Here is a 23261-nt window from a genome sequence, read left to right as displayed (position 1 = left end):
AAAAGGCATTTTTTAAATCATCCCTCTCAACTAGTTTGGGTGGGCTTCTTGGTGATGGCACCCAAGTTGTGGAATGCCTTAGGAACATTAGGAGAGGCTTCAGAATCAGGCCACCAGCCCATTTAGTCCAACACTGTGATCTCACAGCTGGCCCTCAGTAGCCCCAAGAATAATCCTGCAAGCAGTACTTGAGTGCAAGAAAAGTTGCAATTCCCAGCAACTGAGATTTAGAGGTATATTGTTTCTGGTATTAGAGGAAGAAGGAAGTCGTAATGGCTGTCAGCCATCAATAGTGTTATGTACTGAGTTGAAAAGGATCCAAAAGGCAGCAGTCTGATTGGTCCTAGAACAATAGCATCCAGAATGCAGCAGTCTGATTGGTCCTAGAACAATAGGGTCCAGAATGCAGCAGTCTGATTGGTCCTAGAACAATAGGATCCAGAATGCAGCAGTCTGATTGGTCCTAGAACAATAGGGTCCAGAATGCAGCAGTCTGATTGGTCCTAGAACAATAGGATCCAGAATGCAGCAGTCTGATTGGTCCTAGAACAATAGGGTCCAGAATGCAGCAGTCTGATTGGTCCACAGGAGCCACCCAATCCAGCTCCAGGTGGAAGTGAATCCGCAACCTGATTGGCCTACAGGTGAATCCCGAAATTAGCCAATCACTCTGGGCCCATTGTGTAAATAATGTATATAAAGCAGACATTTCAGGGGAACTTCCATTCCTCCTCACCACTATGAGCTGAATAAAGAGCATGAAATCCACTCTCGACTCCGAGTATATTTCAAATAGCAATATTGGAGATTCTCACCCCACCCTGAGATCTGCCTAGCCCCTGCGCTTGCTGTTTTTCTGGCTGCCCACTCTGAAAACAGGATACTGGACTAGATGGACCATTGGTTGAACCCTGCAGCCTCTTCTTCTGTTTCGCCGACCGGTTAAAACTTTCGAGTTCCAGCAAACGGCCCACTTCCAGAGCCAGTTCCCATTTTAATGCCGTTGGTTTATGATCTGATGGGAATGTCGTCCTTTTTTCGTGGTGAGAAGCCCCCCGCCCCTGAGCTATGCAAATGCCTTGAAGGGGCAAAGCCTCAAGTTTCCTAAATGAAAGTGAGGAGCCGTGACTTGAGGAGTGAGAAAGGCCATTCACAAAGTCTCAGGTCCCATGTGCTACAAAAAAGGATCTTGGGCTGAAGACCCTGGCCTCAGCTGGAAGTTGACAGGGCTTGAGGGGTGTGTGTGTGTGTGTGTGTGTGGACCAGGGGTTTTGCTCCACGCAAGGCAGCTTCCTATATTATGACTGCTTCTCAGAGAGGCAGCTGCCTGGGGCCCCTATCTATCTATGTACATATTTATAATCCATGCTTACGGAAGACTACAACCAGCAAAAGGCATTCCTAAACCTCTATCATTTATTTGTTCATCATGGCATTTGCATCCCACCATTTTCTGCACAGAGCTCAAGGGGACATGTGTGGTTCTTCTCTCATTTAATCCTAACCGCAACCTTGTGAGGGACGCGGGTGGCGCTGCGGGTTAAACCACAGAGCCTAGGGCTTGCTGATCAGAAGGTCGGCGGTTCGAATCCCTGCAATGGGGTGAGCTCCCATTGCTTGGTCCCTGCTCCTGCCAACCTAGCAGTTCAAAGGCACGTCAAAGTGCAAGTAGATAAATAGGCACCGCTCCGGCGGGAAGGTAAACGGCGTTTCCGTGCGCTGCTCTGGTTCGCCAGAAGCGGCTTAGTCATGCTGGCCACATGACCCGGAAGCTGTGCGCCGGCTCCCTCAGCCGGTAAAGTGAGATGAGCGCCGCAACCCCAGAGTCGGCCACGACTGGACCTAATGGTCAGGGGTCCCTTTAGCTTTACAACCCTGTGAGGTAGGCTAGGCTGAGAGATGCAGCGGCTGGTCTGCCCTGAAAGGTCCCACCCTGTGAGCTGTGTGGCCAAATAGCAGATGATGATGATGATGATGATGATGATGATGATACCCCACCCATCTGGCTGGGTTTCCCCAGCCACTCTAGGAGGCTTCCAGTAAAATATAAAGGTAAAGGTAAAGGTACCCCTGCCCGTACGGACCAGTCTTGACAGACTCTAGGGTTGTGCGCTCATCTCACTCTATAGGCCGGGAGCCAGCGCTGTCTGGAGACACTTCCGTGTCACGTGGCCAGCGTGACAAGCTGCATCTGGCGAGCCAGCGCAGCACACGGAACGCCGTTTACCTTCCCGCTGGTAAGCGGTCCCTATTTGTCTACTTGCACCCGGAGGTGCTTTCGAACTGCTAGGTTGGCAGGCGCTGGAACCGAACGACGGGAGCGTACCCCGCTGCGGGGATTCGAACCGCCGACCATGCGATCGGCAAGTCCTAGGCGCTGAGGTTTTACCCACAGCGCCACCCGCGTCCCTTCCAGTAAAATATAAAAAAATATAAAATATAAAAACATTTATTTTATTTTTTTAAAAACCCTTTTTGATACTTCTCCCAGGTCACAGTTTGACACTCTAACCCTGGGATCAGCAACCTTTTCCAGCTGTGGGCCAGTCCACCGTCCCTCAGACCATGTGGTGGGCCAGACTATATTTTGAAAAAAAATATATGCATGAATTCCTATGCCCCACAAATAACCCAGAGATGTGTTTTAAATAAAAGGATACATTCTACTCACGTAAAAACACCAGGCAGGTCCCACAAATAACCCAGAGATCCGTTTTAAATAAAAGGACACATTCTACTCATGTAAAAACACGCTGATTCCCAGACCGTCCGTGGGCCGGATTGAGAAGGCGAATGGGCCACATCCGGCCCCTGGGCCTTAGGTTGCCTACTCCTGCTCTAACCACTACACCACACTGCAGACAAAATGTATATTGCATAGGCTTGCCTAAACGACAGGGCTTTCAAAAGACGTCTGAAAGAAGTCAGGGGCAGTTCCTGGTGAATATCCACCGGCAGGGAGTTCCACAGGACAAGGCCCACCACACTAAAGGCTCTGTCCCTTCTGGAGGCCAACTGAAACTTGAGGCCATATTGGGGGGGGGTGTCCCGTGAGCACCTGTGGGAACCCACCGCCCAGCAAACTCTTTCTGAAGCAATGCAGTATCACAGAAGCAGCCTCTGTACAGACACAGTCCCTTGAGACAGAGGGGAGGGACCTTTTCTTTTACTCTGTTTCCTGAATCGGGACCGAGTGAAGATGCATCACAGATCCAGACTCCTATACAATCCTGTTTCTCCATTATTTTTGGGTGGGTGGCCTGCACCCCGCCTCTTTCTGCCCCTGTATTTGCACATCAGTGCTCCCTTGTCTGTTCAGAACCACCAAATTAGATTTGGAGATGCACAATTTAACTCTCTAGCTCATCGGGAAAGACACCGGGAGAGGGTGGGTGGGAGAGAGAGAGAGAGAGAGAGAGAGAGCGAGAGAGAGAGATCTGGGTGCAAGCCAGCAGCTGCCCTTTTCTCCCAAATGATTACGTCTCCTTCCAATTAACGGCATTGTATCATTCCACACAATTTAACCCAAAAGATTTGGTTAACAAGACCAAGGAAAGGACTCGGGCCACACACTCGCTGGAACAGAAGCACTACGCTGCCATATTGACCGTGCAGAAGTGGGTAAGGAAGGCGGGGGGGGGGAGGCGGGAGAGGAAACCCAGCATTAAAAGCCTCTTGGGGGTTGTAAATCAATATGTATTAATGGCTGCATCAGAGGCAGGAATGCAGATGGGGAAGCTGGTTAAAGCTCCAACATTTTAAGCCTGCAGCTGGTGGCTTCCAGGGAGATGCCAAGTGCCTGGATTTCGCTGCCCGGTGGTTCCTGCCCCCAGTCTGCCTTCCTGGCAAGCTGGAATTTGCAGCCCCTGCAGAGGAACACCAGCCCCTTTTCTCTATGCATCTGCCCCCACCCTGTTTGGTTCCATAAATTCGTCCCTATAAAACCGATTATTCAGGATCGTGGTTTGCATTGAGGCATCTGATCAAAGCCTGTATTCTTGATCAAGGTTTATATTTTGATCAGATTCCTGTATTCTAAAAATGAGCTTAAAAAATTCACAAAATGGACTTCCGGGTTAGCGCCATCGGCTAATGGCGGATTCCCTCCGAGCTCCGGAGGGAATCGGCTCCGCAGGATTGGGTCTTGACCGCTGCGGCGACGCGGGGACCCTCAAAAATCACAGGTGGTGAAGCCTGTGAGCCTGGTGACTCGGCGGGCACCATTTGCGCCCCCCGACCTGTGAAGGAGCCTTTTTAAAGGCTTCAGAACGGGGGACGGGGTGAGCGGCGCGGTGCTGAGAGTCGACTGCTTCTCCTGCGGAGTGAAGCCACATTGCCATGGTTGGAGAGCGCTGACTTCTTCTTGTGAGCAATTGGACTTCAAAGCAACAACCCGTGAGTAGTACGGAAATTGGAAAGAAAAAATTTTCTTTTGAATTAGGCACGATCGGGGAAGGCGCAAACAGGAAGTCCGTCTCCCCGTCTTGTAAATAATCTAAAGCAAGGACCTGCTAACTAAGGTCGAGAGAACCCTTTCTTTTTTACTTGGTAAAAGACATTAATTTCACGATTTGGCAATATAAGAAATCTTACTGGAGGATAAAGAGCTAATTTTGGGAGCTGAAGTGCCACCCCCCCGGACCCGGGAGTGCTCCGCGAGAGAGCCTGCTGATGAGGTATTGAAGAGTTTGACAGCTGTCAAATTAGCTGTCAAGACGGGAAAAGAGAACTTTGTTTTTGTTGCTTCTGCTGGCTATATTTGTTACAATTTGGTTACAATTTGTTGAAAACAAGGAAGAACTGTTACAAACTAACTTGATTTTTGGATTTGAACTGGAAAGAATACTAAGTTACCAAAATCCCTCTAGAGGGGGATTTGGGACATTACAAGAATGGCTGGAGGAGGGAAAATTCAGGCTGGGTTGGACAGAGGTTTTGTTCTCTTGGGAAAGCTACAAGGCCAAATTGATGTTTTGGCTACAAATGTTGCAACTCTGAACTTAACAGTAAATAACATCACTGAATTTGATAAGGATTTGACTCAGGAAGCCCATGCAGCTGGACAAAAAGAGAAACTTAAGAGTTTTGAGAGTGTGGAGAAGGAGATATATGTTGTTCCTGAGGAAAAGGAAGGAGGAGCTGTAATTTTGCAGATGACAAAGGAGAGCCAGAGGCCTGACATGATGGCTACAAAGGAAAATAAGAAATTGATGTTGAAAATCTGGTCTGAATTGGAGATTGAAGAATGGGGAGATCTCCTTATGTGGAGATCTGAAGACCCAAGGATTACAAATTTGCTTAAGGTGGAAGTTGGAGCTTTGGGGACATTTGGACTTGAAAGGAGTAAGAAACATGATTCGGGCTCCACTTTTAAGTATGGAGGTCTGGCTGGAAGAAACATGGATCCCGTTGGGCCAGAGCTTCTCCGAGATCTGGTGTTTAATATTAAGGACTATCAAAAAAGCCGGCAGAGAGGAATTGAGAGAGAATTAAGAGCCTCGGACGTGAGATCTCCAGGCTGATAGTAGACTAAGACTGATGGACATTTGTTGGGGATTGAAACCGGGAAAGGGGGGGGTGGAGTTTGGGAATCCAAAGGGTGCATAATTACAATCTGTTTTGTTTTTACTTTACTTTGTTATTTGTATGAAAATTGGGGAATTCGTGGAAGGGAATTTGGGTCGACGTTAGAAAAATGATTTAAGAATGAGTATTGATGTATAAGTATTGATGTTTAAGTTTAGATAAGGCAAAATTGGTATTCTTGATCAAGGTTTATATTTTGATCAGATTCCTGTATTCTAAAAATGAGCTTAAAAATTCACAAAATGTTTCTTTCGAGGCAGGAAACCAGCAGGCAGCTGGCAAGCTCTTGGGCAGAGGGCCCCTCTGGTTTATTGCGGTCATAAAAAGGCTGAGAGCAAAAGGTCACTGACCCTACATATTACAGAATATAATTAAGCTGTAATAAAAGCTGCTAAATTAAGAGTTGGTAAATAGTAAGGTTTATTGTTTAACAGAAAATAATACCATTTGGCCTCTCATCAGATATAGAGCCAAAAGGTCAAAGCATCTGGCTGGCAAGAGGGGGAGTAAAGAGCCGTTTTTTAAGCTGTTCCTTGTTCCTTTTAAACTTGAGACTTTTTACTCTGCAAAGGTCTTTTCCTTTTAAAAAGTTATTTATCTTATGTTATGTATGATATTTTGTTGTCTAAATGCAGTAAGCAAAGGAAAGTGATAAATGTTAGATTCTTATGTTAGATACTTATTTCATTGATGCTGTGTGTGAAAAGGTGAACAAAAGATCTGTTCAGATAAAAATACCCCACCATCTGTTTTAGCCATCTGCTCTATTTTAGAATGAAGGGGGCAAAGGTGATCTGGTAATTAAGGTGCCTTGTCGAGGCTAATGTAAGATGTATGGCTACTTGTTTGCCATTTATAAATAGAAGAAAATATAACTCTCTGTCTCCCATAAAAGGTAATAGGAAATGGGTGTATCTTTTATGATTGGTTCTAGCAAACAGCCAATAGGAATTTCAACCAGGCTGATTGGACAGAGGCAGCCAAAGGAGGAGCAAGGGGGCTGGGCTGAGGGAATATAAGTGCTGGCCATCAGGGCTGGAAGGGCAGAGCTTTGGTAACCATATACCACTGTGACTCTTATTTATTTGTCCGACAAATAAATTATTATTTTAATTTCTCTATTGCTGCGTTGAATATTTCATTCCAGCTAAGCGTTAACCACAAGCAGGGTGCTACAGCATCACACACACAAAATGCAAAACAGTAACAACTCACTGCACTTTAATTCAAAATCCAATTAAAATTATTTGGTGCCATTAATTCAACAAAACTGATGAACTTAACCCAGTGATACCAGCTTTTCAAAGTCTGGGAGTAAATGACACCTTTAACACACACTCCCCCAGTGCCACCCACCTGCCTCTTAGAAACCCCACCCCAGTAACCCCACTGCCCCACTTTGGAAACCAACGGGTTAAACTCTCAGCCCTCAGCCTGTAATGAAACTGAGCCAACTGTGTGTAAATGAAATGAATGCAGATACATTCTCTCTCTCTCTCTCTCTCTCTCTCTCTCTCTCTCTCTCTCACACACACACACACACAGAATTTCTTCTTCCTCTCTTGACTCCCACCCAAGCAAAATGTATATTGTAAGCTCCTTGGGTGCAGGGACCTCCCTTTTCTGCTTCCACTCTAAATTTGTGCTGATATTGGTGGCTTTATAAAATAACGAGGTGCATTCAAACTAACTTTTACTCAGAGTCAATCGGGTGAAATTAACAGATTAAGCGTTAATCTGAAATTAAGTTACTCATGGTCATTAACATCAACAGGACCGAGTTAAAAGTCAGCTGATTACAACCCAATATTGGTTTATTTAAAAGCATTTATAAGCCACTTAATAGATTATTGTTTTTTTGCAATACGCAAGTGGTGTAGGGCGTAAAAAGCAACCAATACCATGCAATCGCAGGACTGTAGAGTTGGAAGGGACACCCAGGTTCATCTAGTCCACCCTCCTGCAATGCAGGAATCACAGCTAATCACATTCAAAGGAAACACAACCTAAGACCAACAAAATGGTATCCTAAAAGCACACGAAACAGGGATTCGGGGGATGCGAATATCTAAAACAGGGAAAGCCTAAACGGCTAACCCCTTGCGACCAGTGCTGGATGGTGGCACTTTCCAGGGCCAAAATATCCTGCTGCCGCAGAATTTTGAGATCTGGATTATGTCCAGTGTTATAAGAATTTTAAGGTCTTATATATATAAAATAAAAAGGTAAAGGGACTCTGACCGTTAGGTCCAGTCATGGCCGACTCTGGGGTTGCGGCGCTCATCTCGCTTTGCTGGCCAAGGGAGCCGGCGTACAGCTTCTGGGTCATGTGGCCAGCATGACTAAGCCACTTCTGGCGAACCACTCTGGCGGGAAGGAAACACCGTTTACCTTCCCGCCGGAGCGGTACCTATTTATCTACTTGCACTTTGACGTGCTTTCGAACTGCTAGGTTGGCAGGAGCAGGGACCGAGCAACGGGAGCTCACTCCGTTGCGGGTATTCGAACTGCCGACCTTCTGATCGGCAAGTCCTAAGCTCTGGGATTTAACCCACAGTGCCACCTGCGTCCCATATATATAAATTCGTTGTTCATAAATGTACCAAGCAAACACATATAAATATGTAAACCACATGTCTGAAGCCCACAGAAAAAGTCCTGGAACCATTTTCTCTCTCCCAAAATGACCAAATATTTCTCTGCAAGGTCCAAGGAAATGGGGAAATCTCCCCGTTGTCTCTTTGCTCACAAATCCTGTCTTAAGGGCAAATTTAAGATATGAATAGGGTGAGCCTGTGACCTGGATTCAGGAATTGAGTAGTTATCATAACAAAAGAGTGGCCAGGATGCCCAAGTAATCCAATCAGGTAACCTGGCAGACAGGAAGAAGCAACACACCCAGATTTCCACCCCTTCGGTGATGTATGTATGATGTTTCTGGGGGGCGGTCTTGGACTCCAGGGTGGGCAATTTCAAAATGTCTATATAAGGACTTGCACACCTTTGTTAGGGGTCCGCCGCTCTCCTGTGTGTGTGTGGGGGGGGGGAACACCCTGTTGAAACAGCTTTAATAAAGATCAGGCTTACTAGCTGCTTTGCTTCTCAATATTCTCTAGTTGGCCTCTGTTATTTTCTCCTACCAGTAGAGAAGCTACAAAAGGACTCTATATGGGTTCTTGGGTACCCTGTAAGGGAAAAGGAGCAGTTTTTTCCTCATAACATCCAGCTTCCTCTCTGACACAGCCCTTGGGGGAAGGAGCCAATTCATCCTCTCCCACTAAAAGCACACAGCTGATATTCTTCCTACAGGGGAGAAGACACACAAACCTGGAATCTTCTTCCTGGCCATTGGAAAAGCAGCTGGAGAAGGGAATAATGGGGAGAGAGAGTTGAGCCATCCACACTTGTGCAGAAACAATGCAGGCTGCTGGGCCGGTCAGATCCTGCACCTCTCCACCAGCAACTGTCAGGAAGTCCTGAAAGCAAATGCTACGAGTTCCCCAGTGCCATGCTCCCAGTACGTTTCCGAGCACAATTCAAAGTGTTGGTGCTGACCTTGAAAGCCCTAAACGGCCTCAGTCCAGTAGACCTGAAGGAGCATCTCCACCCCCATTGTTCTGCCCGGACACTGAGGTCCAGCGCCGAAGGCCTTCTGGTGGTTCCCTCATTGCGAGAAGCCAAGTTACAGGGAACCCGGCAGAGGGCCTTCTCGGTGGTGGCACCCGCCCTGTGGAACGCCTTCCCACCAGAGGTCAAAGAGAAAAACTACTACCAGACTTTTAGAAGACCTCTGAAGGCAGTCCTGTTTAGGGAAGCGTTTAATGTTTAATAGGTTATTGTATTTTAGTGCTTTGTTGGAAGCACAACCCAGCCAGATGGACGGGGTATAAATAATAAATTCTATTCTATCCTATGCTTGGCTGGGCCCCCAGGGAAGTTGTGAGGAATGCCTGGGCTGGGCACGAGAATTGTGGAAATGCAGAGGTGGAAGGAAGGTGCACAAAAGGAAATCATAGAATCATAGAATAGAATCATAGAATCATAGAGTTGGAAGAGACCACAAGGGCCATCGAGTCCAACCCCCTGCCAAGCAGGAAACACCACCAGAGCACTCCTGACATATGGTTGTCAAGCCTCTGCTTAAAGACCTCCAAAGAAGGAGACTCCACCACACTCCTTGGCAGCAAATTCCACTGTCAAACAGCTCTTACTGTCAGGAAGTTCTTCCTAATGTTTAGGTGGAATCTTCTTTCCTGCAGTTTGGATCCATTGCTCCGTGTCCGCTTCTCTGGAGCAGCAGAAAACAACCTTTCTCCCTCCTCTATGTGACATCCTTTTATATATTTGAACATGGCTATCATATCACCCCTTAACCTCCTTTTCTCCAGGCTAAACATGCCCAGCTCCCTTAGCCGTTCCTCATAAGGCATCGTTTCCAGGCCTTTGACCATTTTGGTTGCCCTCCTCTGGACACGTTCCAGTTTGTCAGTGTCCTTCTTGAACTGTGGTGCCCAGAACTGGACACAGTACTCCAGGTGAGGTCTGACCAGAGCAGAATACAGTGGCACTATTACTTCCCTTGATCTAGACCACACACCCCCAGTGACGCAAAACTCTGGACTAGGGTGGGTTTGATTTAAATCAAATCAGTTTAAATCACGATTTAAGTCACTAGTCAGCAAGACTTTATTTATTTATTTATCTATCTATTTATTTATTTATTTTACGGAAAGACTCATTCTTGCTGGTATCACCTTAATATTTACAACCAGGTGAAGGTTTCATTTTTGGAATAATAAATTTTCAGAGTAGTTTTTACTGTTATATCAAAAATTACTGATTTGGTTATGCTATTAGAAATACACAGGCAGATAATTATGAAATGATTGTGAGGTTTAATAAGTTCACTGTTTATATCTGGGCAACTTTTCTGCTGTACTTTATTGGAAGGAGAAAAACAATCATTTCCTTATTAACAAATTAAACAATTTATTTAACTAAAACAAAAACATTACAGCATATGTATCCATGTTTGTTAACTGTTGCAGATGAACGATTTAAAAAACAACAACAATAACCTTAGACTGAGTTTCAGCCCACATGAAAAACTTGGAACAAATTCTTATTTCCCGATGAATAGCCTTTGGACTATAATGTAACTTCTGTAGAAAACTATCGTTAGAAAGATTTTTCCTCCAAAAGCATTTTATTTTAAAAATACAATTTAAATTTAAAAAATCTGACTTAAATCAGAAAAATTCAATTTTTATTATTTTTTTTCTTTAAAAATCATTGATTTTTATCCTCCTTGCTCTGGACCCTACTTGCAGGCTCCTCACTGGGACATTTGCTTGGCCACTGTGAGAACAGGATTCTGGACTACGTTTGGCCGGATCCTGCAGCCGCGCTCTCTTACACCCACCCTCCACAGCGATGCAGCAATCCTGCAAGCGTGACCAACAGACTGGTCATTGGCGCAGTGGCAGCTGGCCTGCAGACCTGCCTCCCCCCCACCCCCGCCTGCCCTACAAGCTGTTCCATGCGGCAGCCTCGCTTGTTAGCAATTCAGAATGTAATCAGAGAAGCGCATTTGCAAATGCCCAATTAATCTAATAAACAGGCTGCACGCTGAGCCTCTGGCAGGCCTGTGTGTGGGGCTGGCTAATTTCAACAGAGGCAGGTTTGAGCAAAGGGAAATGGCTTGTTCGGAGGGGGCGGGAAATGGCTGGGCAAGCTGCAGAGTTAAATACCTCCCACTGTTATCTTAGCATACCTGTGATGATGTCAGCACAGCTCTGCACGGACACAGAGGAATGCAATTCACAAACACACACACGCACACACCAGGACACAAACCTGCACTGGTCCTTTTATTGACAAAACACATCATGGAACATCTGTCTGATGGCTCAACTGCCTCAGCTGAAAGAATGAATTTCAATAGGGGCAAATGTCAGGTTCTGCGCTGAGGCAGGAAGAACCAGATGCACAAATATAAGATGGGGGACCCCTGGTTTACTAGCAGGACATGTGAGAAGGATCTGGGGGCCTTGGTGGACCACAAGCTGAACATGAGTCCACAGTGTGATGCAGCAGCAAAAAAAGGCCAATGCTGATTCTAGGCCAATGCTATTCTAGCTAAAGCTATGGTTTTCCCAGTAGTGATGTATGGAAGTAAGAGCTGGACCATAAAGAAGGCTGATCACTGAAAAATGGATGCTTTTGAATTGTGGTGCTGGAGGAGACTCTTGAGAGTCCCATGGACTGCAAGAAGATCAAACGTATCCATTCTGAAGGAATTCAGCTCTGAGTGCTCACTAGAAGGACAGATCCTGAAGCTGAGGCTCCAATACTTTGGCCACCTCATGAGAAGAGAAGACTCCCTGGACAAGACCCTGATGCTGGGAAAGATGGAGGGCACAAGGAGAAGGGGAGGACAGAGGACGAGATGGTGGGACAGTGTTCTTGAAGCTACCAGCATGAGTTTGACCAAACTGCGGGAGGCAGTGGAAGACAGGAGTGCCTGGCGTGCTCTGGTCCAGGGGGTCACGAAGAGGCAGACACGACTAAACAACAACATTCTAGGCTGCATCAACAGAAGTCTAGTGTCCAGATCAAGGGAAGTCTTGGTCCCACTCTATTCTGCCTTGGTCAGATCCCACCTGGAATCCTGTGTCCAGTTCTGGGCGCCACAATTTAAGAAGGATGTTGACAAACTGGAATGTGTGCAGAGGAGGGCGACAAAGATGACCAAGGGTCTGGAAACCAAGCCTGATTAGGTGTGGTTGAAGGAGCCTGGAGTGTGATGCAGCAGCAAAAAAAGGCCAAAGCAATTTTAGGCTGCATCAACAGAAGTTGAATGTCCAGGTCATGGGAAGTCCTAGTAGCGCTCTATTCTGCAATGCAGATATCACAGCTTAAATATCCAGGACAGATGGCCAGCCAAACTCTGCTTAAAAACCTCCAAGGAAGGAGAGTTCACCGTCTTCCAGATGTGCCCACAAGGAAGCCCCCAAAGTCAGGGCACGAAGGCATCAGCCCCCACCGCAAGCTATCCGCCCCCCCCCCAGCAACTTCAACCCACAGATCTTAAAAGAGTCCTGCTAGGCCATTAATCTTGTCCTACAATGAACTGGCAAAGGTCGTCGGGACCCGCCCCCCAGTGTTGACTCTGCCCACAACCTCCCCCCACCAGGCAAGAACACACTGCATGAATTTTGCATTTTTGTGGATTTCAAATGATGCCTTATTTATGCTCCTTTTCCAAGACACTGTCTACGTTTCTGTCACGTTGAGGGATATAAATATTTCAGCTACACAGACAAATGGCAACGGAGGCTTGAATACAGCGCCCTGCTTTTAAAATTAATAATTGTATTAATCTAACACACAGCCCTGAAACACCTTAATAATGTCATAGTCAATTTAATGGTAACCATAAATCAATTATAACAGATTCCTGTGTCGGTGGAGGCAGACAGCATAAGCTAAAGCTCCTTGCCGAAAGCTGCTTCCAAAGTGTTTGTTTTATTGATGGCCTATTAATTTGCTATTGTGCTCGGAGCTGCTCCTTTCAAATTACTGCTTGCATTTGTAAACCAGTTTGAACGCGCTCAGTGGGCAAAGCAGAGTAAAAATATTTGAAATAAATAAATGCGCAGGGACCAAGGCGTGGAACTTTTCTGCTTCTTCCCATAACCAGTTCACTATAGTGGACCGTCGCACGCTCACAGCAGGAAGGTGAAGGCGCACCAAACTCTGGGTGCACGGCTGTGTGCTTGTGTGTGCATTCACTCCGAGAGATCCGCTCACACCCAGGTCTCCAGCTGCTCAGGCGGCTGATCATTTCACACTCATTATGTATTTTAATTAAACATTTATGTATACAAGAGATGCCAATCAAGGCAAGCCAGCCTAGAAGGGAATTAATTTATTCCCCCCAAAGCTAATGAGCACTTTTTCAGCTTTAACAATTCATTAGTCCCTTGGAATTGACAAGCTCGATTTTAAATGCAGGGTCAGGTCCGCAGCGCCAACCACACAAGCCGGCCAAGGATGGCGCTGGGTGCCAGGGAAGGGGTGGCACGGCGGCACTCCTCCCGGCACATCTCCTCTGACCGTGGGCTTTGGTGCTGCTTGGCTTGGTGGCCTCTTTATGTGAGACTCAAGCAAAGTCAGTTTAGCTCCCATCTTCCCCCCAGTGGGGCACAAAAGCGAGGGAGCGAGGGATGGCTGGGCCTGAGATTCCTTAAACCTATTCCTCCCCCTCCCTCCCAAGAGGCCCAGATGAAATCAGGCAGGCAACTCTCCCCCGAATGCGAATCCTTCTTCACGCAGCTCGTGGCTAAACTATGGAACTCCCTGCCCCATGAGGCAGGGATGGCCAACTTGGATGGCTTTGGAAGATTCATGGAGACAAATTCATGGAGGGCAAAGAGATGTGATGACTGAATTCAAATATCACAAGGGCTCTCCTGTGGAAGAGGGAGCAAGCTTTAGCTGTGATTCCTGTATTGCAGCGGGTTGGACTAGATGACCCATAGGGTCCCTTCAATTTAAAGTCAAGAATTATGGGGCTTTTCATTCAAACACACCCATCCGTGGGCTCTTGCTCAAGGGCACAGTGCTCTCCCTGCAACAATTGGAACCAAGGACCCTTCTATCTTTGCACTACAGCTGCGAACCCCCCCCCACAAAGTTCCCCATGAAGGGGCGAGGAACCCACAAATTTTGGAGACAGGGCCATGCACGCTGCGTGGTGCCCATGTCTACGGGCTCAAGCTGGCACTCCTGCTCCCTTCCTTGCCTGCCTGGCTCGCCCTTCCCATCCCTCTCTGGAGCTGCTCTCGAGTGTCCACGGCTGGACGCGGCCGGCCTGCTTTGCCCACAGAAGACCCTCCTTCTCCACCTCGAAGCCGCCCCCCCTTCCCGGCACAACCAGGGCTGCAAGGGTTTTTAGTGGGGAAAGAAAGAAAGGAGGGAAAGGCTGATGTCTTAAAAAGGAACGCAGCAGGCAGGCTTACAACAGGTGGAGCTTTCTCTCCTGGCAACAGGAGCTGGCACCTGTTGGATTCCTGCTGATGCTGCAGGCGGCTGCTCAAGTTGAGCTCAACCTGTGAGGCCCTCAGGACCAGGAAAGGATAAGCGAGGACCTAAGCAGCAAGAAGGACATGGGTGGCACTGTGGGTTGAACCACAGAGCCTAGAACTTGCCGATCAGAAGGTTGGCGGTTCGAATCCCCGCAATGGGGTGAGCTCCCATTGCTTGGTCCCTCCTCCAGCCAGCCTAGCAGTTTGAAAGCACAAAGCGCAAGTAGATAAATAGGTACCGCTCCAGTGGGAAGGTAAACGGAGTTTCTGTGCGCTGCTCTGGTTCGCCAGAAGCGGCTTAGTCATGCTGGCCACATGAGCCGGAAGCTGTACGCAGGCTCCCTTGGCCAGTAAAGCGAGATGAGTGCCGCAACCCCAGAGTCAGCCACAACTGGACCTAATGGTCAGGGGTCCCTTTACCCTTTTCCTTAAAGCAGCAAACAAGGGGTTTGCGTGTGGGTGGGTAAGACAATGAGGCAGATTTTAACATCACCACCAGTGATGCTAAAATGGCAAAAGGCTGCCATGTGAATCTGTGCATTGCATGTGCGAATGCACTCACACGCACCCACCCACAGTAACTAGTCATGAAAGCCCATGCTTTCAACTCTCTACTGCAGCAGTGAGTTCCAGAGGTCATGTCACACACCAGTGAGAACACACACACAGCTAATTATCCTTGTGGATGGAATTATTTCTTTTAAACGACAAGAGTGGCTTTGAGGGTCCCTTCTACCATTCAGCAACCACCTTGTGTATCGATTAGGCGCCAGGGCAGAAAATCTGCCCAAATTTTGCAAACGCTGCTTCACGCCTTGCAAGATCCCACGTGGCAGCACTGGGGATCCCTGTTCCTTGTTGCTTCTAGCATGTCAGCAGACTCATGGAAGGGAAAGATGCAAAATTATTCCCCAAACAGATCAATAATGCAGAAGCTCTGATTGCTATCTGTGCTCATGAGAAGACGGGGGCCACCAAAGAGGAGGGTGGGTTAATTGCTCTGAGGAAGAATTTAAGGCTTGCTGAAAGGGGGGCCCCATAGCCAGAATGGAGAAGGGCAGGCCTGCCCCCCCCCCGAAGTGGGTGCAACTGAAGGAGTAGCCACTGAGCTCCAGGACCAGTTTGCAAGAAAAGATGCAATAAAGATCTTGCTTGCCTCACCTCAAAAAAGGATATTGCAGAACTGGAAAACGGTTTAGAAAAGTGCCATCAAAACAATTGAGGGGGTGGAGTGACCACCTTACGAAGAAAGATGGCCGTGTTTCCAACTTTTTCATTGGAAGAGGCGACATGGAAGAACTTTATAAAATTCTGCACGGCATGGAGGAAATGGAGACAGAAAAGGTTTTCTCCCTCCCTCGCAGCACGAAATCCTCGTAGACATGCAACGAAGCTGAATGTTGGGAGATTCGGGACAGACAAGAAAGTCCTTCTTCCCACAGCACATAGTTAATCTTTGGAACTGTCTGCCACAGGAGGCGGGGGCAGCCCCCAACCTTGATGGCTTTAAAAGAGGACCGGACAAATTCATGGAAAAGAAATAGATCGATGTCTTCTAGACAAGATGGCTCTGCTCTGCTTCCACAGCTGAAGACAGAAATGCTTCTGGATATAAAACATGGGAGGGGAGAGGGCTCTTGTGCTCGAATCCGGGCTGTGGGTTTCCCATGAGAGTCTGGTTATTCACTGTGAGAACAGAATGCTGGACTAAATAGGCTGCTGGCCTGATCCAGCAGGGCTCTTTTTATGTTCACCGGGAACTAGAATAACAATAATAATAATAATAATAATAATAATAATAATAATAATAATAACAATAATTTATTATTTATACCCCACCCATCTGGCTGAGTTTCCCCAGCCACTCTGGGCGGCTCCCAATTGAGTGTTAAAAACAATACAGCATTAAATATTAAAAACCTCCCTAAACAGGGCTGCCTTCAGATGTCTTAAAAAAGTCAGGTAGTTGTTTCCCTCTTTGACATCTGATGGGAGGGCATTCCACAGGGCAGGCGCCACCACCGAGAAGGCCCTCTGCCTGGTTCCCTGTAACTTTACTTCTCACAGTGAGGAAACCACCAGAAGGCCCTCAGAGCTGGACCTCAGTGTCAGGGCTGAACGATGGGGGTGGAGACGCTCCTTCAGGTCTACTGGACCAAGGCCTTTTAGGGGTTTTAATGTCAGCACCAACACTTTGAATTGTGTCAGAAACATACTGGGAGCCAGTGCAGATCTCTCAGGGCCAGTGTTATGTGGTTCCAGCAGCCGCTCCCAGTCACCAGTCTAGCTGCCGCATTCTGGATTAATTGCACTTTCCAGGTCACCTTCTAAGGTAGCCCCACATAGAGCAGATTGCAGTAGTCCAAGCGGGAGATAACTAGAGCATGTACACTCTGGCGAGACAGTCTGCAGGAAGGGAGGGTCTCAGCCTGCGTACTAGATGGAGCTGGTAGACAGCTGCCCTGGACACAGAATTGACCTGTGCTTCTCAAAATGACTCAGGGGCACAGTTACCCCATTCAGGACCAGGGAGTCCCCCACTCCCACCCACCCCCTTTCCCCCAAAAAACAGTCCTTCTGTCTTGTCAGGATTCAACCTCAATCTATTAGCCGCCATCCATTCTCCAACCACTTCCAGGCACTCACACAGGACATTCACTGCCTTCACTGGTTCTGATTTAAAAGAGAGGTAGGATGCTTGGAGGAGGCCCATGCCCTGTGCTCAGACGGGACGTGGCTCGTTGGCCATTCTGCTCAGGTCCCTTGTATGGCCCCCACTGCCACGGATCTGTGATCCCAGCAGCTAAGATTTACTCTCTGAGCCACCGGTCAGATTATGGGCACAATTCAAAAGGGCTGGTTTTTAGGGTTTGGGGTCACAAGGATCTGAAGGATGGCTTCTTCCTGTCCTCAGAGACCTTCAACACAGCCCCCCCCAGCTAGGAGTGCCTTGGCCTGCTGAATTATGGCAGGGGAAAAAGAGCCTTCCCAGTGGTGGCCCCTTGTCTATGGAACGCCCTCCCCAGAGATGTCCGCCTGGCACCTGCTTCACTGTGCTGTCAGCGCTAAGGAAAACCCTTTCTGGCACCCAAGATTTGAAAATCTGCTGCTTTTACATTTCTTTTTACACTCCGACATTGCAGCGCTTGCCTTTCCCCACTTTAAAGCTGCTCTTTATAATTTTTTGACTCTGCTTCCATACTGTACAGGGGACGCGGGTGGCGCTGTGGGTTAAACCACAGAGCCTAGGACTTGCCAATCAGAAGGTCGGTGGTTCGAATCCCCGCAACGGGGTGAGCTCCCGTTGCTCAGTCCCTGCTCCTGCCAACCTAGCAGTTCGAAAGCACGTCAAAGTGCAAGTAGATCAATAGGTATCGCTCTGGCAGGAAGGTAAACGGTGTTTCCGTGCGCTGCTCTGGTTCGCCAGAAGCGGCTTAGTCATGCTGGCCACATGACCTGGAAGCTGTACGCCGGCTCCTTTGGCCAATAAAGCGAAATGAGCACTGCAGCCCCAGAGTCGGCCACAACTGGACCTAATGGTCAGGGGTCCCTTTACCTTTTACCATAATGTATGTTCTCGCTTTGGGGAAATTCTTTCAACGTTTTTTTATATGGTGCCCGCAGAGCAGCAGCTATTAGATGCCATTCTATATAAATGAATCGAAGCATCACTTGCCTTTTGAGACACAACCTGGGCCATCATCAAAACCCAGATGCACAGCCTCTGTCCCCCAGAGCGTGGCACCCTGACCTACTTAATTCCCCTCTTCTGCATTGCCTAAAAGCACCCAATTTTCCCAAACAGCCTGGCTACAGCTGCTATTCTCAGGTAATGTTCGTTTGCCACCCACAGAAAGCTGGGTGCTGCCCCGAACACAGAACTTTCTTCCTCCTGGAGGGTTGGGATTTTAAACACACCATCCAGGAAGTAGGGGGGGGGTGGAATCAGGAGGGATTTTTTGGGGGGGGGTCCTCTTAAAATGATGCTGAAAAGATTTCATGGAAGTGGAGGAGCTTGTTTGAGAACAAGGAAAAGGCTGGTTGAATCTATACCTGAGATCTATACTTGAGATTTGTGTGCATTCTCCATCTTAGGGTTCACGTGGTCACCCAACTTGGGTCGGAGGCTGAAGCTCAACTAGCAGAAGATTATAGAATCATAGATTGGAAGGGGTCCTAAGGGTCATCTAGTCCAACCCCGTGAAATGCAGGAATATTTTTGCCCAGTGTGGGGCTCAAACCCATGTTCCTGGGAAATATTGTTGTTGTTGTTGTTAATAATAATAATTTATTTGTACCCCACCCATCTGGGCAGCTTCCAACAAAGATTAAAAATACATTAAAACATCAGTCATTAAAAACTTCCCTAAACAGGGCTGCCTTCAGACGTCTTCTAAATGTCAGATAGTTGTTCATCTCTTTGACATCTGGTGGGAGGGCGTTCCACAGGGCAGGCGCCACCATCGAGAAGGCCCCCTGCCTGGTTCCCTGTAACTTGGCTTCTTACAGGGAGGGAACCACCAGAAGGTCCCCGGAGATGGACCTCAGTGTCCAGGCTGAACGATGAGGGTGGAGACGCTCCTTTAGGTATACTGGACCGAGGCTGTTTAGGGCTTTCAAGGTCGGCACCAACACTTTGAACTGTGCTCGGAAACATACTGGGGGCCAATGTAGGTCTTTCGGGACCAGTGTTATATGGTCTTGGTGGCCACTCCCAGTCCCCAGTCTAGCTGCCACATTCTGGATTAGTTGTAGTTTCCGGGTCACCTTCAAAGGCAGCCCCACGTAGAGCGCACTGCAGTAGTCCAAGCGGGAGATAACTAGAGCATGCACCACTCTGGCGAGACAGTCTGTGGGCAGGAAGGGTCTCATCCTGTGTCCCAGATGGAGCTGGCAGACAGCTGCCCTGGACACAGAACTGACGTGCGCCTCCATGGACAGCTGTGAGTCCAAAATGACCCCCAGGCTGCGCACCTGGTCCTTCAGGGGCACAGTTGCCCCATTCAGGACCAGGGAATCCTCCACACCAGCTCACCCCCCTGTCCACCCAAAAGAGTACCGTATTTTTTGCTCTATAAGACTCACTTTTGCCCTCCTAAAAAGTAAGGGGAAATGTGTGTGCGTCTTATGGAGCGAATGCAGGCTGCGCAGCTATCCCAGAAGCCAGAACAGCAAGAGGGATTGCTGCTTTCACTGCACAGCGATCCCTCTTGCTGTTCTGGCTTCTGAGATTCAGAATTTTTTTCCCTTGTTTTCCTCCTCCAAAAACTAGGTGCCTCTTGTGGTCTGGTGCGTCTTATAGAGCGAAAAATACGGTACTTCATGCTCTACCATCTAAGCTATGCAGGAGTCCTGATTGATCAGGAAAGGCTCCAGAGGCTAATTTCAGCCTGCCAACTGCACTGGGCAGCCTTCACCACCTTGCTTCTCCCCCACCCCAATCGCACCCTTGGCCAATATTTGGACTGTAATTCCCATCAGCCCCAGCCCAGCCTGCGTTCCTCATCACTCCTGGCATCCTATGCCCATCTTTGAAAAGCAAGAATCCTCTGGACTCTGACTTCTGCATCAGTACAGACCCTAAGGCGGCACTGCCACGTGTGAACCTCTCTCTCTTTTAATATGCTTTATCAGCTGAAAACTTTATAACAGAAATGTACAATAGATGTTATAGGCAAATTGAGAAATAAAAAAACCAAACAATTATTCATACTTGCTTTGTGTATACATTTGTGATTAAATTTTACAAGGCTTCTGATTTTCCCCTCGCGTCCCCGAATTAAATTCCTTAAATACACGCTTAGACTTTACTTTCTCCATGTTATTTAACTTACTATCAATTTTATTTGATAAAATTATCCTAATTGCACATTGAAGCTCAATGAAGACCTGCCAACGGATTGATCTTTTGACAGTGTTCTTTTACATAAGACTCTGTATATATCTCACTCTGATAAATTTTTCGTCTGAAACGTCTCTTAAGCTTGCTGATAATCTCACCAGTTCAGTGTACTCTCTTATTTTATTCTGCCAGTCTAATTTGGATGAAATATCCTCTCCCTTCCAGCCTTTTGCGATTATAATTCTGGCAGCGACTGTGAAATACATAAAGACTCTCCTGAACGTTTTTCGGATTTTGTTGCCCATAATTCCTAACAGGAAGGCTTCAGATTTTTTATGGAAGGAGCATTTGAACATTTTCTTCAGCTCATTATAAATCATATCCCAAAATTGTCTGATCTTTTTACAGTTCCACCACGTGTGCACCCATGTGCCTTCAGCCTCACTGCATTTCCAACAAGTGGCTTATCTGATAGGGGTTCTTTCGCTGTGATTCCTACATTGCAAGAGGTTGGGTTAGATGACCCTTGGGGTCCCTTCTTGGACCTTCAGGTAGCAGGGCTTCTCCCTTCCTTGCTCCTCTCCTCTTCTTTCATCCCCGGGTCCTTGCCCCCCACAGTCTAGATACTGTCACTGTCAAGAACTGCCTCCCCTTTCTTATCCAAAGAAAATCCAGTTCATGGGAAGACACTGTCTGGAAAATTCAGGACAGTATAAAATGACGTCCTTCTTCATGCAGCTCAAAGTTAACCTGTGGAACTCACTGCCACAGGAGGCAGGGATGGCCACTAACCTAGAGAACATTAAAAGAGGATTAGGCAAATTCGTGGAGGAGAGGGCTATTGATGGCTGTCAGTCATGTTGTCTGTGTTCTTCCTCCGCAGCTGGAAGCAGCAATGCTTCTGGGTACCAGTTCCTGGAAACCGCAGAAGGGGAGAAGACTCTTGTGCTTAAATCCTGCTTGTGAGATTCCCCCTTAAGGCTTATCCATATTTACCTTTTTGCCCCACACTTTCCAGGCACAGGAAAGCTCCATGTCTAAGCACCTTTTTAAGCCCTGGAGCTTTCCCCAGGAAAACCAGCTCCTTAGAGCTCCATCGGAGCAAATGGCAATTCGGTTTTCTGCAGATTGCCATTTGCTCCGATTCAGCTTTAAAGAGCAGGTTTTTGCAAGGAAAGCTCCAGAACAGGAAAAAAGAGCACTCAAATACAGAGCAGACCTGTGCCTGGAAAGAGCGGGGCAAAAAGGACCCTGGTTGTCCACTATGAGAACACAATGCTGGACTAGATGGGCCTTTGGAAGATGAGGCAGCTGCACTAACTACACAAGGGTAAGCTTGCTCAACCTGCCCAATTCCAGTGACAGGATTTGCAATTTGTTGGCTCATCAGATTTCGCTACCACTGGTTCAAGGCACGCACAGCCTTCCTTAAACCACATGCAGATGTGACGCATGTCACCATCGACTTCGTTGGACTGGTCATGTTTTGTGGATGCCTGATTATCGTCTTCCAAAGCAACCACTCTATTCTGAATTTAAAAATGTAAAGCGTAATGCTGGTGGTCAACAAAAGAGGCTTAAAGACTGTCTCAAGGCAAGTTTTAAAATATGTAGTATAAACACCAACAATTGGGAAACACTGGCCTGCGAGTTCTCCGATTGGAGAACAGCCTTTCCCAAAGGTATCATGGACTTTGAAGACACTCGAACTCAGGACGCAAGGGAGAAACGTGCTAAGAGGAAGGTACGCTTGGCAAATCCACACAGTGATCAACTCCTGCCCGGAAACCAATGTCCCCACTGTGGAAGGACATGTGGATCCAGAACTGGCCTCCACAGTCACTTATGGACTCATTGATAAAACTATGTTTATGAAAGACAATCTTACTCAGCTATGAGGGATTGCCAAAGAAGGAGGAGGAGGGGGTCTTGAGAGCCTGCGGAGAGAGCAGGCCTTTTTCCACAGACGTAATTGAAGAGGCAGCTGGAGAGGCTCATGGTGTGTGTGTGTGTGGGGGGGTGCCTCTCGCTGGAGGCAGGGGATCCCCCGAGATGAGGAAGCCTGATAATCCGAGATGGGAACTGCCACTGGCAGGCTCCGAGAGTGTTTGCATCACTCAGGTGGCAGAAGAGTTTGTCAGAGGGAGGCCAGTTGAGAGGCGATGGCATGCGAGTGCCTGCTGGCACCCTCAAGGAACCTGCTGCCAAGGTGGGCAAGCCCTGCTCTCCAATTATGCCGGGGGCAGCCCTTGAGGGCGAGGTGGGTGAGGAGAGCCAGGGAGCCACTTCGAAGCCGTGGCAAGGAAGGAGCACTGCCCGTTTCCAAGGGAGGAATCCCTGACTCACCGAGGGAGCCTCAAGCACAGCCTGGCTGCCCGCCTGCCTCTCAACTGCTTCGACAGCCACCCACTCGCCAGAGGTGGCCAAGTCCTGATGGAACAGCAAGAGTTCCTGGGCTCCACTGGGGGGGGGAGTAGGGATTCCTGGGGGAATCTAGACGGGTTGTGGATCAAGCCTGTCTTGAATTGCACTCTCACATGTGCAAGCCCACACCTCAGGGCGAGAAAAATGCAACCTGTGCTGCTGCTAGAAGTAGTGCGACTCATGCAACACGTTGGCAATTAATATACACAGAACAATAACTATACATTCTTTATCAACCTTCTGAGAAAAAGACAAAACATTAAAGAAAGCCACAGAGACTTGCGGACAGTCCGGGAATCAGCGTGTTTTTACATGAGTAG

General features: G+C 47.8%; 1 protein-coding gene across 13 annotated transcripts in view; it reads right to left on the bottom strand.

Annotated features, from left to right (window-relative positions):
* The window catches only part of SHANK3 (SH3 and multiple ankyrin repeat domains 3), a 446567-nt gene that overhangs the window by 140055 nt on the left and 283251 nt on the right, over positions 1 to 23261 (bottom strand). The gene's annotated exons all lie outside the window — the stretch shown is intronic.

Source organism: Podarcis raffonei, chromosome 10 (genome assembly GCF_027172205.1).
Source record: "Podarcis raffonei isolate rPodRaf1 chromosome 10, rPodRaf1.pri, whole genome shotgun sequence".
NCBI lineage: Eukaryota > Metazoa > Chordata > Lepidosauria > Squamata > Lacertidae > Podarcis > Podarcis raffonei.
The sequence above is the reverse complement of the archived record's forward strand: the minus strand, read 5'-3'. Positions and strand labels throughout refer to the sequence as shown.